Source organism: Felis catus, chromosome D1, assembly GCF_018350175.1.
Source record: "Felis catus isolate Fca126 chromosome D1, F.catus_Fca126_mat1.0, whole genome shotgun sequence".
In the NCBI taxonomy this organism is placed as follows: domain Eukaryota; kingdom Metazoa; phylum Chordata; class Mammalia; order Carnivora; family Felidae; genus Felis; species Felis catus.
This window is the reverse complement of record NC_058377.1, coordinates 88432312-88448498: the sequence shown is the minus strand read 5'-3', so window position 1 is coordinate 88448498 and position 16187 is coordinate 88432312. Positions and strand designations below refer to the sequence as shown.

General features: G+C 42.1%; 1 long non-coding RNA gene across 4 annotated transcripts in view; it reads right to left on the bottom strand.

Annotated features, from left to right (window-relative positions):
* LOC109492089 overlaps positions 1 to 16187 on the bottom strand; it is a 59733-nt gene that overhangs the window by 20821 nt on the left and 22725 nt on the right. For 3 of the 4 annotated variants that reach the window (XR_002736309.2, XR_002736311.2, XR_002736310.2), the window contains 2 exons: positions 6960 to 7077; positions 3803 to 4008 (listed from right to left, as the gene is read on the bottom strand). This is a non-coding gene — a long non-coding RNA (uncharacterized LOC109492089). Of the gene's footprint in view, positions 1 to 3802; positions 4009 to 6959; positions 7078 to 16187 lie in introns of those variants that run through there. The other variant, XR_006586506.1, reaches the window with a different exon arrangement.

Genomic DNA, 16187 nt, shown 5'->3' with positions numbered 1-16187 from the left:
CACGATCTCGCGGTCCGTGAGTTCGAGCCCCGCGTCGGGCTCTGGGCTGATGGCTCAGAGCCTGGAGCCTGTTTCCGATTCTGTGTCTCCCTCTCTCTCTGCCCCTCCCCCATTCATGCTCTGTCTCTCTCTGTCCCAAAAATAAATAAATGTTGAAAAAAAAATTAAAAAAAAAATAGTTAAAATGTAAAAAAGAAAACCACAACCTTATCTTTTTTGTACTGAGCACTGTCAGAACTCAACTCTCAGCTGAGAAAGGAGACAAACGATCAAATATGGATTTCACAGAAATTATCATAAGCCCTTTCCTGTCTTCATAAAATCATGACTTTGTCTAGGAAATGTGCGTCCATTGTTTGCTATTATGTTAGAATCGGCCTCACATAAGAAATAACAGGAATGACAGAAAAAAAGAGAATCTAATTTAAAAACAATCATTGCATTAGCTGTGCAGGGAAAAACTCAGAAAAGAAACAGATGTCACGGGTCATTGAAATGATGTCCCTTGAAAACACTCTTCAGCTGATATTGCTGGTGTGGGCAGCACTTGTAGGCCTTTACACACACAGGTAGCTCTCAAGGCTGCGACCATTGGTTTAGATCTGATTGGAATCTGGGTGGGCGTCACTCAGAGGGGCACGTTGCAGGTTAAAGGACCCCACACAACATCTCAAGGGAAGCACAGTGAGATGCAAACCAGCATTCCCACTGGGACAAGAAAAGCCAGCAAATGCTAACTGCTCTGCCATTGGAATTAAACCACAGGGCAGTCCACCTGCATTTTCATCAAATAATGCAGAGAAGGCCGGAAATGGCAGTGTTCCCCATGGCCCATAGCTACCGAGAAAGCAGAAAAAACAATTTCCTGGGCAACACCCACCTGTGGGCCACGCCACCGCTCCGAGAAACCAGAGCCATCTCTGCCAAGAGGAGTCGGGCAAGAGTCCTTCCAGAGTTCAGCCTCCGAGTTCTCTTCAATCCTTTGTGTTCTGAGTAAGAATTTCCACCCTGAGAGCTCAATTCCAATTATACCCGAGATAGTATCAGAATGATAGGTAAAAATAGGCCCAGCTTTCTGGCCAGGCAGCCAAAGCACACAGTGCCACGGGGAGAAAGCAGACTGATTGGGATCTTTCGCGGTTGTGACGTCTTCTCGGAGGGCAGCTGAGGGCAGCGAGAGCAGTGTCATCCGATTGTGCTGCCGAGAAAGCACTGGGGAGAAGCACAGGAGTGCTCATTGCAACACGGGCTTTCCTGGGAAGGGAGAGGGTGGGTCCACCTCTCTGGGACACTTGGGACAGAACCAAAGAGAGGTTTGGATGACCCACGCTGACATGAGAAAACTAAAGTGGATGAGTCCAGCCAGTGGACCTGCACAGTGGCAGAGCCCTGGAATCACAAAAACACGGAGATGGGAAAGATTTAAAAGGTCACTAGTGCCCATCCCACCAGCTGGAGGAGCCAAAGGTGGTTTAGGGTGGGAGAAGGCTCTAGACTCTCCATAACCGCCATCAGCACACCTCCAGGCTGCCCCCGAAAAAGCACACGTTGAGAGGGAAAACAGGGCTTGTTTCACATGTTCTGCTTCCCCCCTAATGAAGACATCAGCATGTCTAACCCTCTCCCACAGAGGAATTTTGGAACTATCCTTGCCCCTCCCACCACCACAGTCAGTGCTTGAATCAACCCTACAAGCGGTCACCGTCCTGAGAGACTAGGACCTCACAGCCCCGGAGGAAGCCCACCCCGCTGTCAATGACATCATCTGAAAATTTTTCCTAGCCATTCGGTAATGTAGATCACGAGCCTGAAAATGTTCTCATTCCCTTCAAACCAGTCATTAGGTTCTTGAATCTGCCCTAAAGACCGTGAGCCTCACTATGACAAAAGCTCTACACAGAACTGTTTTCAACACATTCTTTAAAATAGCAAGCAGTTGAAACTATGGAGGAATAATAATGAATGATATATCCACTCAATGTGATAATGCCCAGCCTTTGCGGGTATGTTCATATAGAGGATGTAGCAATACAAAAAGATGTTTATAATATCTTATAAGATGCTTAAAATGTTAAGAAATCAGGAGGCTGAATTACATATTCATTAGGCTAAGTTCGTATTTTTTAAGAAGACCCATTTATAAAAATGACTAGAAACGGTCCCATTTATATGAGGCATCTAGAACAGTCAGGTTCCTAGAGGCAGAAAATAGAATGGTGTTTATCAGGGACTGGGGAAGAGGAAAATAGGGAGTTATTAGTTAATGGGTAGAGAGCTTCATTTTGGCAAGGTGTAACACCTAGTGCTTTTCACAAGTGCCCTTGTTAATATCCATCACCCATTCAACAAATCCTATTTTATCTTTTTTTTAAGTTTATTTATTTATTTGGTCGGGGGCAGGGGGGGGGGGAGTGTGCACGTGTGGGGGAGTGGCAGAGAGAGAGGGGGAGAGGGACAAAGACAGAATCCCAAGCATGCTCAACACTGTCAGAGCACAGCCCTACCCGGGGCTCAAACTCGTGAGCCATGAGATCATGACCCGAGCCGAAATCAAGAGTCAGACGCTTAACTGACTGAGCCACCCAGATGCCTCCACAAACCCTATTTTAAAAATAAATTTCAACGTGCAATTGAACAAAAATATTTTTAATGTCTTTCTACAGGTTTTTTAGGGCAATAATAATCCACTTTCCTCACTTAGGTTAAATACTGCACCTTGCCTGATTATTCCACCCATTTTACAGAGGAGGAAACTGAGGCCAACAGAGGCTAGGTGACCTGCCAGGATCCGTGTTTTGGCAGGGACAGTGTGGATGATTCTAACCATTGCAACCTCAGGCTATTTGTGCTGGAATGGCCAACACAGATCATCACAACTACACATTTTGCCCTCAGACATAAGGGCTCCAAGACTTCGAGAAAGAGCTTATCCATTAAATGAAATTCTAACCAGCCTCTACCTTCATTAACTTTACGGTTTTCATGAGAAAAAAAAAAAAATGGCTTAAAAAAAAAGTCTTGGATTTAATACCAACAAAGACAATCTCTTAATAGATCCCGTAGCCAGCCAACAAACTTCAGCAAAATTCCCCCACTCTCTGCTTCTCAGGATTAGGACCCTGAGGCTTTGAAACTCTGAATCATTAAGGAGTCAGTTATGTTCAAGAGGTGGGACACCCTGAGGTAGGAAATTTAGCCTCATCTGTGTTGGAACAGTTTTTTACAACGAAGGCTATTAGTGATTTAATATACTGATATCACTCATTTAGCTCACAGAATATTGAGCTACCTGGGGCACCTCCCACATTCTGGTTGTTTTTCACTTTAAATAAGGCAGCAGAGTGTCCAGGGAATGTGTATCAAAGGATCTGAATGCTTCAATGATAAAGGTGAATTTCATACTTGTTGATGCTCTAGGTGTCACTTTGCCTTGTCTCCCTTCAGTGACCTTTGCAGGCCGGAAATTAAAAAAAAAAAAAAATCAAGCAGTTCATGTCAAGCGCAAGAAATATTCATAAGCCTTTTCCTAAATTCACTGAAACAAAGGAAATCAATTCTCGTATCCAGCACCTAGTAATTAAGGAACCACGCCTCATTAGTAATAAAGAAAATATGGAGTAAGGAGAGGTCTCAGTCAGGACTCCTGCCGAGCCCAGAGAACCAGCTTGGTTGGGGGAAGAGACCAGTGAGTCAGTCAGCTTTTTTTTTTTTTTTTTAATTTTTTTTTTCAACGTTTATTTATTTTTGGGACAGAGAATGAGCGGGGGAGGGGCAGAGAGAGAGGGAGACACAGAATCGGAAACAGGCTCCAGGCTCTGAGCCATCAGCCCAGAGCCCGACGCGGGGCTCGAACTCACGGACCGCGAGATCGTGACCTGGCTGAAGTCGGACGCTTAACCGACTGCGCCACCCAGGCGCCCCATAGTCAGCTTTGGCACACACCGAAGGTCATCGATTCAGAGGACATTCTGTGAGTCAACACCAAATTGTGTTCGGACTTTCCAGGTTCTGCGAAAGACCCAACAATAAGATGAGATACCTCAGGAAAAAGCTACCATAAAGAACTCACAGCAAAAGGCCTCTAAACAGGCACAAGGAAGGGACTTCATCTCAAAGGCCAACTATGATGGATGGAGCCTGCATGGAATGCTGGTTTGAGAAGGGTCTGAAGACAATACATTTCATATATTAAAAAAAAAAAAAAAATGAGAAGGGTCTGAAACTACCATCCCAGTGGCCAGGAGAAGGTGTGGGGAGAAGACAGATGACAGCAAATGTGCCAGACGTTTGTCACCCCTGGCCCAAACCATCACGAAAATCACTTTTGCAGAACTTACGCTGTCTAGGCAACACCCGTCTTAGGTAAAACGGAGAGGGAGGTGAAATTTGTTTTTAGGACACCGAGCTTCCCTCTACCTTTCCCCTTTTCCCAGTCTCCGGCACCAAATAACCTTCTGTCCTCTATTACTTCAGCCTCTCCATTTCTCCAGGGGGCTATCGAAAAACTGTGTCAAGTCTCAAGGCTGCCGCCCCAAAGCAGCAGCCATTAGATCTCTGGCGGCCCAGTTCAGGTCTCAGAAGGTTGGCTCAGAAGCCACACACTGGTGCACCTGCAGGTGGGAGAAGGGACACCCAGCAGAAGACGAGGGGACGACAACCAGAGGCCATCTTTCTTCCTTCAAGACAGAAGCTTGGACAAAAGGCAGAAGAACGTAGACGTGGCTGTCCTCCTTTCATGACTGGGGTAGCACAGAGTCTCGTCCAAAGGCAAGACTCATGCTGTTCGCTGAAAACTAGATCCAACCTTAGCAGAATGAGCTCATCAGAGGAGAGCACCTTCTCCGTTCTCGCTGCATATGCTCACTTTATTCAGGAAACCTGTCCAAGGGCACCTGTCCTACTCCATTCTCAACCAGAGGAGTTTGGAGCCTACCCTACAAACCTGGACCTACTTCTCTGCCAATATAACTAGGATATTTCATAAACGATAAATACATGCAAGAATCAATAGCTGCCTCTGGCCCTGCAAGACAGCAAGGTCTACCCAGGGATGGACCTTTCTACATTAAGTCCCCAGCTGATAAAAATAAAAAGGCCAGTCCCCCCACCCTTACTATGAAGGCAGCTGATGTTATCAAACCTTCCTATAGCTAAGTCAGCCTTCCCCAAGAGATTCTCTGTTACCGCTGAGCTGGTTCCAGTCTATCCAGTCAGGACACAGTACTGCTACTGGGCCAACCAACCCAGCTCTGCCTCTATGAGCTTGTCTACACCTTCATCTCTACACCCACCAGGGAGAGAATGGCACATACGTGGCACAGGTGGATTGCAAGGTCTTTAGGTATAAATTGTGGCTCAGTCCTTTGGGGCTGAAAAACTCAGCAAGTTACTTAGCCCTCTGTGTCTCAAACTGTAATAGGAGAATTTCGCCCACCTTGTTGGTATTCGATTACATCTGCTAGAATGAGAGCACCTCAGACAGGGGCCGCCAGGCTGCTCAATACACAAAGTAGCCCAGGCATCATACGGTGCCCCCTAGAGTGATGTGTTGTTAATTGCATGTGGTGGCCCTGCCGCTGGGACCGGGGTTTTGTCTGTCCTAGCCTTTGGTCTGCCCTAAGTGCCTAGGGTAGTGCCTGACTTAAGTAGAAACTCAATAAATACATGCTGGGTGAGTGAATTAGACCTTCGTCAGGACTTCAGTCGATAACTTCAATACTGGCTTTGGATTAAACACTTAAGAAATAGTAACAGTGATTATTGTTATTGATGATGTGGTTAAGTCTAATAGGAAAAACTTTTCCTCGAGCCTGGCTTTTATAAATTCATGGGGCGCTGGATTTGAATGTCGAGTGATACCCTCTTGACGAAAGTAACTTTTCTCACATCCTACCACCCAGGGGCTTTGCCCTTCTCTCTTGCTTGGCCTGGCCTGGCTTCTTTCTGCCCGCAGCCCGGCTTTGACCCCAGTCTGCCCCCAAGGTCGCTGCAGGACAACAGGACTGCCATCCAGCTGCCACGGGGGGCGGCTGTCTCATCTTTGTGTGACAGTCGTGACTTTCTCTTCTCTGCCTCTTCTTGGCTCCTTCACTTGGCACTGGGGCTGCTATTCAGTAGCTCAGTCCTACTCAAAGGCCACGGCTCCTTCTTGGAAATGGCACAGACTTGAAAACAAGGGGCCCAAACACCTCTGCCAACAGGGACATTGCATAATGACAGCACCATGTTCCAGGTTGCAGAGGGGAGACAGGATCTCTTCACCACACTTGGGGAGGCTGTGCGAGTGTTTAAGCCACCTCTCATTCCAAGGGACAGATTTGTTTTTGAAAATCAGACCACCCTGGCTCCAGCCTGAATGTTCTTCTCTTTCCTCATCATCACCGCACCCATAGGGACAATCTCCTTTAGGGGGACAATAGGTGGCTGTCAACTTTATATAATATAAACAATGTCAGGAAGGAACCCACCCAAGAAATATGACCTCCCCAAATGCCTGGGATTCCACTATTAGTGATTCACTCTTTTGGTTCAGTACCACCCACTCTCTGGCTGTCCTGAGAAATACACATTCTCCTGGGAGGTATTATGCATTAAGTTCCTAACACCTGGAGTGAATAACTTCACCGGACATTTTATTTTCTCCTGACAGGAGAGATACATGGGTGCTTGGCCCACAGGGCTGAGGTGGGTCTCAGAGAGCCAGAGAGCAGGGGAGGCTTTGCAGTCAAACTTCCTAAGTGTCACCAGGTTTCTAAGAGCTAGGCCTGACTGTCCCCTCCAATGGTAGCTGGCCCTGGAGCTGTTGATTTCCACGAGTTAATCACCTAAGGATTCAAAGAGGCAATATACATAAAGGGCCAACTCCGTATGCCATGTGTCATCAACGACAAATGTGAGTCTGCTCTACTCCTCCCATGAATAGAGAGACATTTGTCTTGGGGGAGAGTGCTGGTTCATACCTGCTCCTCATCTTCTGGGAAAGACAAGCCAAAGAAATCAGGTATCTCCTCTACTCCGTTATAGCGTGGGGACTCCTCTGCCCAACAGCCCACTTGGTCCATGGTTTCTTTACCACTGCTGTGGGAGAGAAAGAAAGAGAGGGTCAGCCCATGTTTGAGCAACTGCTGGGGGGAGGGGTGTCCTGGTTTCTTGGCTGTGAGAGTTTGAGGAGCCTCTTGCTTGGGGTTGATTCTGCTCTGCTCCCCAGCTCTGCAAATTCTCTTCTGTGGACCAGACTCTACTATGGGCCTCAAGAAGTTGACCTCTATGGACTCCATTACCAGCCTCCTTTACCCTCTGCCTTCTAGTGATGCTCAGCTGGTGGGAGATGTCAGGAGGAGATTGGGAGGCAAGAGAAGAGAGGGATGAGCAATTAATTGCCCTCGCTCCCTTACTACTGGGCCAGGACTGTCTCGGTAGCTGTGTCCCCTGAGCCGTGATCATGGATCCCACGAGATAGCCCATCTCCCATGGCTCCAGTGTTCATTGGGTTCATCTGCCGAGGGCTAGGAAAGACTTCTCACTCTTGCTGGTCCCTGGGGACACTGCCATCTCTTACTGACCATCACCCCTTTGCTTCCCATCCACCAGGTTTGTTGAACAGACCAAATGGGATTCTACATTTGGTTTTATCACCAATGTTGCTGAGGATCCTCTGATTCTCTGCTACGTGCCTAAAATGCATTTTCTCATTTAATCCTCACACCAGAGATGTAGAAATGTCATGTAACTTGCTCAAGATCACACAGTTGTATTTGAAACGTACCCAGGAGTGCCAGTAAGTATTATTTAAAGTCAGTTTTGGGGGGTGCTGAGGTGGCTCATAGGCTAAGCGACCAAATCTTGATTTCGGCCCAGGTCATGATCTTACAGTTCATGAGTTTGAGTCCCATATGGGGCTCTTGCTAACAATGCAGAGCCTGCTTGGTATTCTCTCTCTCTCTCTCTCTCTCTCTCTCTCTCTCTCTCTACCTCTCCTCTGCTTGTACTATATCTCTAAAATAAATAAAAAAACAAACATTTTTAAAAAATAAAAAAAAATAAAGTCAACACTCAGACTCTGTCCAGAAGCTCAGGACTTGGGAGTCAAGTATTCCACTTCAGCCTCATTCTGCTCACCACAGTCTAGCTGGATAGATATTTCTGAATTTATCTTCTAAAAGCAGGCTCAAAGAGACATTTATGACCTTACTGGATGCAGTTGGGGATGGCTGCCCTAGAGGCCAAAATAAGTCAGGCCCTTGGCAAAGATGTGATGTGGAGACTCTGCCTAAAGCCCCCTTCTCCTCGTCCTTGGGGTCCCTTGCTTACTCCCTTCCAGCCCCCTGCTCTCCATCCTCAAGCCCCTCTTGCTGATCTATGGAATCCACTGACATCAGTCTACTTTTCTCATGCCTCAGTGCATGCCTCCTGTCCATTTCCCACACCCTGCTCCCTGCTCACTGAGAGTGTTCCAGTGCAATCCAAGATGACAAATTGCCTTAACTTATTTAAATATGCATATCTTTAAGGGAGTACACAAAAAGTAATGTCAACGGTGGAAGTTTTAAGTGCCAGTTTAGGCCAGTGAGAGAGATATTTATGGAGAAGGAAATCTTTTTGCTGATTCCTCAAGGATGCCATACAGATATCCAGATTATAGCTCCTTTAATATGTAAGGCAGGCACATCTGTATTTGAGGAGCCCTGGGATCTTTGTCTTCAGAGGCTTTCACAGAGGGAAAGGGAGACTCACAGCAGGATCAACCCACTTAGAACCCAAGTGCTCCCTTTTTTCCATGACTGAAAATAAGTATTCACCAAGTATTTTATGTACTCTCCTAATTTTCTAGCCTGCCTCCCAGCTTAGTTTGCAGCAATAGGGTTAGCTCTGGCCATAGACTGTGGGCATAAGTGACAGGTGCCACTCCTGAGCTGAAGCAGCTAATAGCTGATGTGCCCCCTCTACCTTTCCCTTCCCCTGCCTTAATGTCTTGAAAGTCATTTGTTCTAGACGGTGCACCTTTGAGGAAGGTCAACCAGCCTGCAACAGATATTTGGTGAGTAAGAAATCCATGTTTATTGTTTTAGATCACTGAAATTTTAGGGTTGTTTATTACGGCAGCATAACAGAGCCTATCCTGACTAATACATCATGTAAGATGAAATCTGAACAAGTGTTCATGCTGAATAGGACTGTTGGCACTAATTTCCCATTCCCTGTAATTCGAGAGCCAGAAAGGAAAAACCAACATTTCCCAGACACTTTGAAGGTATGGTTCTAGAAATAAATTAGTTTCCCCAAATAATGCCCTTGTGTGAAGCAGCATTATAGTAGAAACATGAATGCTTAGGGCCATTTCGGCCACTGGACTCCTCATTCCAGAGTTTAGTCACGAGCTTCATGGGTGCCAGAGGCACTTGTGGTGAAAGCAGCCAGGGCAGCAGTTTCCTAATCTCTGGATCACAACTACAACGGGATCACTTTGAAATAGTGCTCCCCAGTGGAACTCTCTAGATTTCCACTTCTCCAGCTCTTACAACAGTTCTATAAGCTTGTAATTCCCTGGATTGAATTCCTTTCTTCTTGAAATACACGGAGGGGTGGCTATTTCCTTCACTGAACTCTGGATCTATGTTGCTTTAAAAAGTTTGAAAGCCTTTGAAAATAGATAGCATAGCAACAAAGACGATGTAGAGCACTCCAAAGACTCAAAACTGAGAGATGGCAGATTCTCTGAAACCTCAGAAGTTTGGAGGGAAAAAATGTGGTAGAAAGAATTGCCACACAACCATGAGTTCATTTTTAAAATGTAGCATCAATGATTTAATGCAAATCTTTCCCATTACAGTTGAAGATGAAAAGGAGGCCCAGTGAATCTAAGTCCCTTCTCCAAGGTGGCACAGGCAGTAAAGGCAGAGCTGTAGTTCAAACTGAGGTCTCCTGAATGTGGATTCTACTAACCATTTTGTAGACTCCATCAAGAAGCCTAACAACAAGCTGCTGGGACTGTCTCATCTGCATATTCCCCCAACTGTCCCAGAGGCGCCCCCAATGTTCTACACACCCCACCTACACATACCCCCACCCAATGGCTGGCTTCCTATGAAGGAAGCAAGTGCAAGCCTTTGTAGACAGCTAGTGAGCATGCAGAGAAAGCCAGCCCAACTCTGCAGGATTGGGAGAAAGTTGAGATTAAGCACTGCCCTAGGGTAAGCAAATGGGAATCTGTCAGTGGTGGCCTGGCTTTGCAGGATTGAGAGAAGGCATACAATTTTAAGAATCCCCCTACCACCGGGAGGGTGCAAGAAGTGTAAAGCAGGTCAGTCCGTAGAAAAGATCTGAGAAAGGCAAAGAATCCCTAGCAGGGCTGAGACAGAAGGTATTTCTCTCCCAAAGCCAGTCGGTAGAGACTGGAGAAGGTGACTGCTTCTTCAAATGTGAAGATGGTATATGTAAGATTTCAAGGAACATGAAAAACCAAGGCAATATAACACTACTAAAGGGACACAATAATTTTCCAGTAACTAACCACAAAGAAATGGAGATCCATGAATTGTTCAATAAATAATCCAAAGTTGTTATTTTAAGAAAGCTCGGTGAGCTACAAGAAAACACAGGACAATTCAATTGAAATCAAGAAAAAAATATACAAGTAAAACAAAAACTTTAACAGAGAGATACAAATCATAAAAGAGAACCAAGCAGGAATTCTGAATCTGAAAAATACAATGAATGAAATGAAAAATGCAATGGAAAGCATCACCAGCAGACTTGATCAAGCAAAAGAAAGAATCTGTGCAAAGACAGGTCATTTTCAATTATCCATTTAGAGGAGAACAAATACAAAAGAATGAAAAAAAGTGAAGAAAGCCTATGTGAATTAATGGGATGCCATCAAGCAAAACAACCCATGCATTATTGGAGTCTCAGATGGAAAAGAAAGAAAAAGGTGGTAACCTTATTTAAAGAAATAATGGCTAAGAAATTTCCAAATCTGAGGAGAAATTTAGATATCCAAGTTCATGGTGCTCATAGGTCCCCCAAAAAATCCAACCCAAAAAGATCTTCTCCAGGACACATTTTTATGTAACCATCTAAAATCAAAGAGTCTTTTTAAAGCAGAAAGAGAGGGAAGAAAAACCCTCACAAACAAAGGAACTCCCATAAAATTATCAGTGGACTCCTTTTTATTTACTTATTTAAATCCAAGTTAGTTAACATATAGTGTAACAATGGTTTCAGAAGTAGAATTTAGTGATTCATCACTTACATATAACACTCAGGGCTCATCCCAACAAGTGCCCTCCTTAATGCCCATCATCCATTTAGCCCATCCCCCCACCCAACTCCCAGCAACTCTCAGTTTGTTCTCTGTATTTAAGAGTCTCTGTATTTAAAGTGTTTGCCTCCCTCTGTGTTTTTATTTTATTTTTCCTTCCCTTCCCCTATGTCCATCTGTTTTGTTTCTTAAATTCCACATATGAGTGAAATCAGTGGGCTTCTGAGCAGAAATCTTGCAGGTCAGAAGAGAACAGGATGATGTATTTAAAATGCTGAAGGAAAAAAAAAAAACTTCCAACCAAAAACACATTACCTGGCAAAGTTGTCCTCCAGAAATGAAGGAGAGATAAAGACTCTCCCAAACAAACAAAGCTGAGGTGGTTCATTGCTGGACCTGCCTTACAAGAAATGCTGCATGTTCTTCAGGCTGACATGAAAGGATGCCAATTAGTAACATGAAAACATAGGAAAGTATAAAGCACATCAGTAAAGGTAAGTGTATAGCCAATTCAGAATACTCTAATACTGTAATCTGGTGATGTGTATATCACTTAACTCTAGTATAAAGGCTAAATGACAAAAACATTAAAAATAACTATGGCTACAATAATTGTGAATGGATAGACAATATAAAAATATGTAAATCGTGATATCAAAAATAAAATGTGAGGGGGAGAGTAAAAGGGTATACTTTTTGTATGCAATCGAAGTTATCAGCCTAAAATAGACCACTATAACTAAAAGACATTTTATGTAAGCCTCCTGATAATCACAAAGCAAAATCTATGAAATACATAAAAGATAAAGAGAAGGGAATCAAAGCACACCACCACTAAAAGCCATCAATTAACAAAGGAAGACACAAAAGAGAAAGAAAGGAAAAAAGGAACCACAAAACAGTCAGAAAACAATCAGATGGAATTAGTAAATCCTTGTCTATCAATAATTACTTTCAATCTACATGGATTAAATTCTCAAATGAAAAGGCATAGAGAGGCCGAATATATATATATACAAGACCCAACTACATGCTGCCTATAAAAGATTTACTTTAGTTTTAAAAGCATATATAAGTGAAAGGTTGAGAAAAAAATATTCTATGAAAAATGGAAACCAAAAGAGAGCAGAGTAGCTATAATTATATTAGACAAACAGATTTTAAGTCAGAAACTGTAACAAGAGACAAAGAAGGTTAGTTTATAATGCTGAAGGGATCAATTCATCAAGAGGATATAACAACTATAAACATATATGCACCCAACATCAGATCACCTGTGTAAGCAAATACTAACAGATTTGAAAAATAGAATAATAGTAGGGGACTTCAATACTTCACTTTCAACAACGGATACATCATCTACGCAGAAAATCAATAAGGAAACATTGGACTTGAACTATATTTTAGAACCAAATGGACTTATCAGACATACACAAAAATTTTTATCCAAAAGCAGCAGAATATGAATTCTTCTCAGGCACACATGGAACATTCTCCAGGATAGATTATATGTTAGGTCACAAACAGGTCTTAACAAATTTAAGGACATTAAAATCATACAGGTATCTTTCCTGACCACAATGATATGAAACTAGAAATTAACAGTAGGAGGGAAATTAGAAAATTCCCAAATATGTGGAAATTAAACAACACACTCCTGAACAAAGAATGGGTCACAAAAGAAACGAAAAGGGAAATCAAAAAAATATCCTGAAGCAAATGGAAATTGAAAGACAGCATACCAAACCTTCAGGATACAGCAAAACCAGTTTTAATAGGGAAATTTATAGCAATAAATGCCTACATTAAGAAAAAAGATTGATCTCAAATAAACAACCTAACTTTATACCTCAAGGAGATAGAAAAAGAGCAAACTAAGTCAACAAAAGGAAGGAAATTAAAAAAAAAAAAGCAGAGGAGAAATCAATGAAATAGACAAGAAATACACTAGAAAATATCAACAAAACTAAGAACTGGTGTTTTAAAAAGATAAACAAAATTGACAAACCTTTAGCTAGACTAAATAATAAAACAGAGTGAAGACTCTAATAAATGAAATCAGAAACGAAGGAGGAAATGTAACAAGAGATACCATATAAATACAAAGAATCATAAAAGACTACTATGAACAATTATAGGCCAACAAGTTGCATAACTTAAAAGAAGTCCAAGGATTCCTAGAAACATACAACCTACCAAAACTGAATCACAAAGAAATAAAAAATCTAAACAGACCAATAGTGAGTAAGGATATTGACTCAGTAATCAAAAACCTTCCAACAAACAGAAGCCCAGGACTGGATTTAGTGGTGAATTCTACCAAACATTTAAAGAAGAATTAATACCAATCCTTCTCAACCCCTTCTCAAAAACTGAAGAGGAAGGAACACTTTCAAATTCACTTTTTGAGGTCAGCATCACCCTGATACCAAAGCCAGGCAACAATACTACAAGAATAAAAAATTATAGTCCAATATCCCCAGTGAATACAGATGCAAAAACCCTCAACAAAACACTAGCAAACAGAATTCAACAACACATTAAAAGGATCATATATCATGATCAAGTTGGATTCACCCCTGGGATACAAGGATGATTCAACATCTGCAAATCAATAAATGTAATACACCCATTCACAGAATGAAGAATAAAAATCATATTATCGTCGCAATAAAAGATGAAAAGGCATTTAACAAAATTCAACATTCTTTCATGACAAGAATTCTCAAGAAATTAGGTATAGAAGGAAGGTACTTCAGTATAATAAAGGCCACATATGAAAGCCCAACAGCTAACATCATACTCAACAGTGAAAAGCTGAAAGTTTTTCCTCTAAGATCAGGAACAAGATAAGAATGTCTACTTTTGCCACTTCTATGCAGTGTAGTACTAGAAATCCTAGGCAGAGCAAGTAAGCAAGAAAAACAAACAAAACAAAAGCTATCCAATCAGAAAGGAAGCAGTAAAATTGTCTCTGCTTGCAGATGGCATGATCCTACATATAGAAAACCCTAAAGATTCCACCCAAACAAATAATTTCAGTGAAGTTGCAGGATACAAAATTAATATACAAAAATCAGTTGCATTTCTATACACTGACAACAAAGCGTCAGAAAGAGAAATTAGGAAAACAATCCCATTTATAATAGCATCAAAAACAATAAAATACTTAAGAATAAATTTAAGCAAGGAGCTGAAAGATCTGTATGCTGAAAACTGTAAAACACTGATGAAAGAAATTGAGAAATATATAAATATTCGTGAATTGGAAGAATTAATTGTTGAAATGTCCATACCACCCAAAGCAATCTACAGATTCAATGTAATCCCTATCAAAATTCCATTGATGTTTTTCATGGAAATAGAATAAACAATTATAAAATTCATATATATATATATATATATATATATATATATATATATATATATATGGGAACATTATTTCAGCCATGAGAAAGAAGGAAATTCTGCCATTTGCAACAACATGGATGAACCTAGAAGACATGTTGAGTAAAATTAGCCAGAGAAAAAACAGTATGATCCCACTTATATATGGAATCTTAACCAAAAAATAAAAGGAGCACCCGGGTGGCTCAGTTGGTTAAGTGTCCGACTTCGGCTCAGGTCATGATCTCACAGTTCGTGAGTTCAAGCCCCACATCAGGTTCTGTGCTAACAGCTTGGAGCCTGGAGCCTGCTTTGGATTCTGTGTCTCCCTCTCTCTCTCTCTCTCTCTCTCTGCCCCTTCCCCACTCTCACTCTGTCTCTCTCTCAAAAAATAAAAATTAAAAAAAATTTTTTTTAAGTCAAACTTAGAGAAATGGAGCAGAATGGTAGTTTTCAGGGACTGAGATATTAAGGAGGCGGGAAGAAGCTGGGCAAAGGGTATAAGCCTTCAGTTACGAGATGAATAGTCTCCGGGGATCTAATGTACAACACGGTGACCATAGTTAATAATATTGTGTTGTGTATTTAAAATTTGCTAAGAAAAAAAATAATAAAATAATGCTAAGAGAGTAGAACTTAAGCGTTCTCTCTCTACACACACACACACACAGGCACACACACACACATAAAGAAAAGAAAAAGAAAAAGAAAAAGAAAGAAAAAGAAAAAGAAAGAAAAAGAAAAAGAAAAGAAAAAGAAAAAGAAAAAGAAAAAGAAAAAGAAAAAGAAAAAGAAAAAGAAAGGTAACTCTGTGAAGTGATGGATGTGTTAGTTAACAGAATTGGGGTAACCACTGCACAAAACAGAAGTTATATCAAATCATCGCGTTTTACGTTCTAAATATATACAATTTTATTTGTCAATTATACCTCCATAATGCTGGGGGAAAACGATAAATTGAGGCCCCCCTCCCTGAGACTTTGACCAATGTTCCTTCTGTCATACAATGCCAGCTTTGATTCTTGGTAGACAGGGTTCACCTTCCTGAACCACTGGGGATCCACTGAGTATAACAAAGGACTATGTGTGGAACAGGCTGTTTGGAGCAGGGGACTGACTATCTGCCACATGCTCACAGCACTTAAGATTGTGAAAGACATGCTTGAAATGAAATCTAATGATCGGTATTCAGTTTTATGGCATGGTTTATAAAAATATACCGTCCTCATAAAGAGCAGCCATTGCCAACCTAAAGCCTGTTAAGTGCCTACAGATTTTATTTCAGAGCTAACGACTTGAGTTCCTCACATGTCTCCACTAATGATGCCTCGCATGACCTTGAGCCTCTAGCTTAAACATCTTGTGCCTCATTTTCTCTGTCTGTAAAGGGAGATAATGACACTAGCTGCTGGATCATGTTGGCAACGTGCTTAGAAATCCCCAGATCAAAGGTGATCTGTCTGGACCAAACAAGATGATGATGGTGCTTGCCATCATTAGTGTTGTTATTATTATTGTCGTTATTTGGGGCGGCCATCTT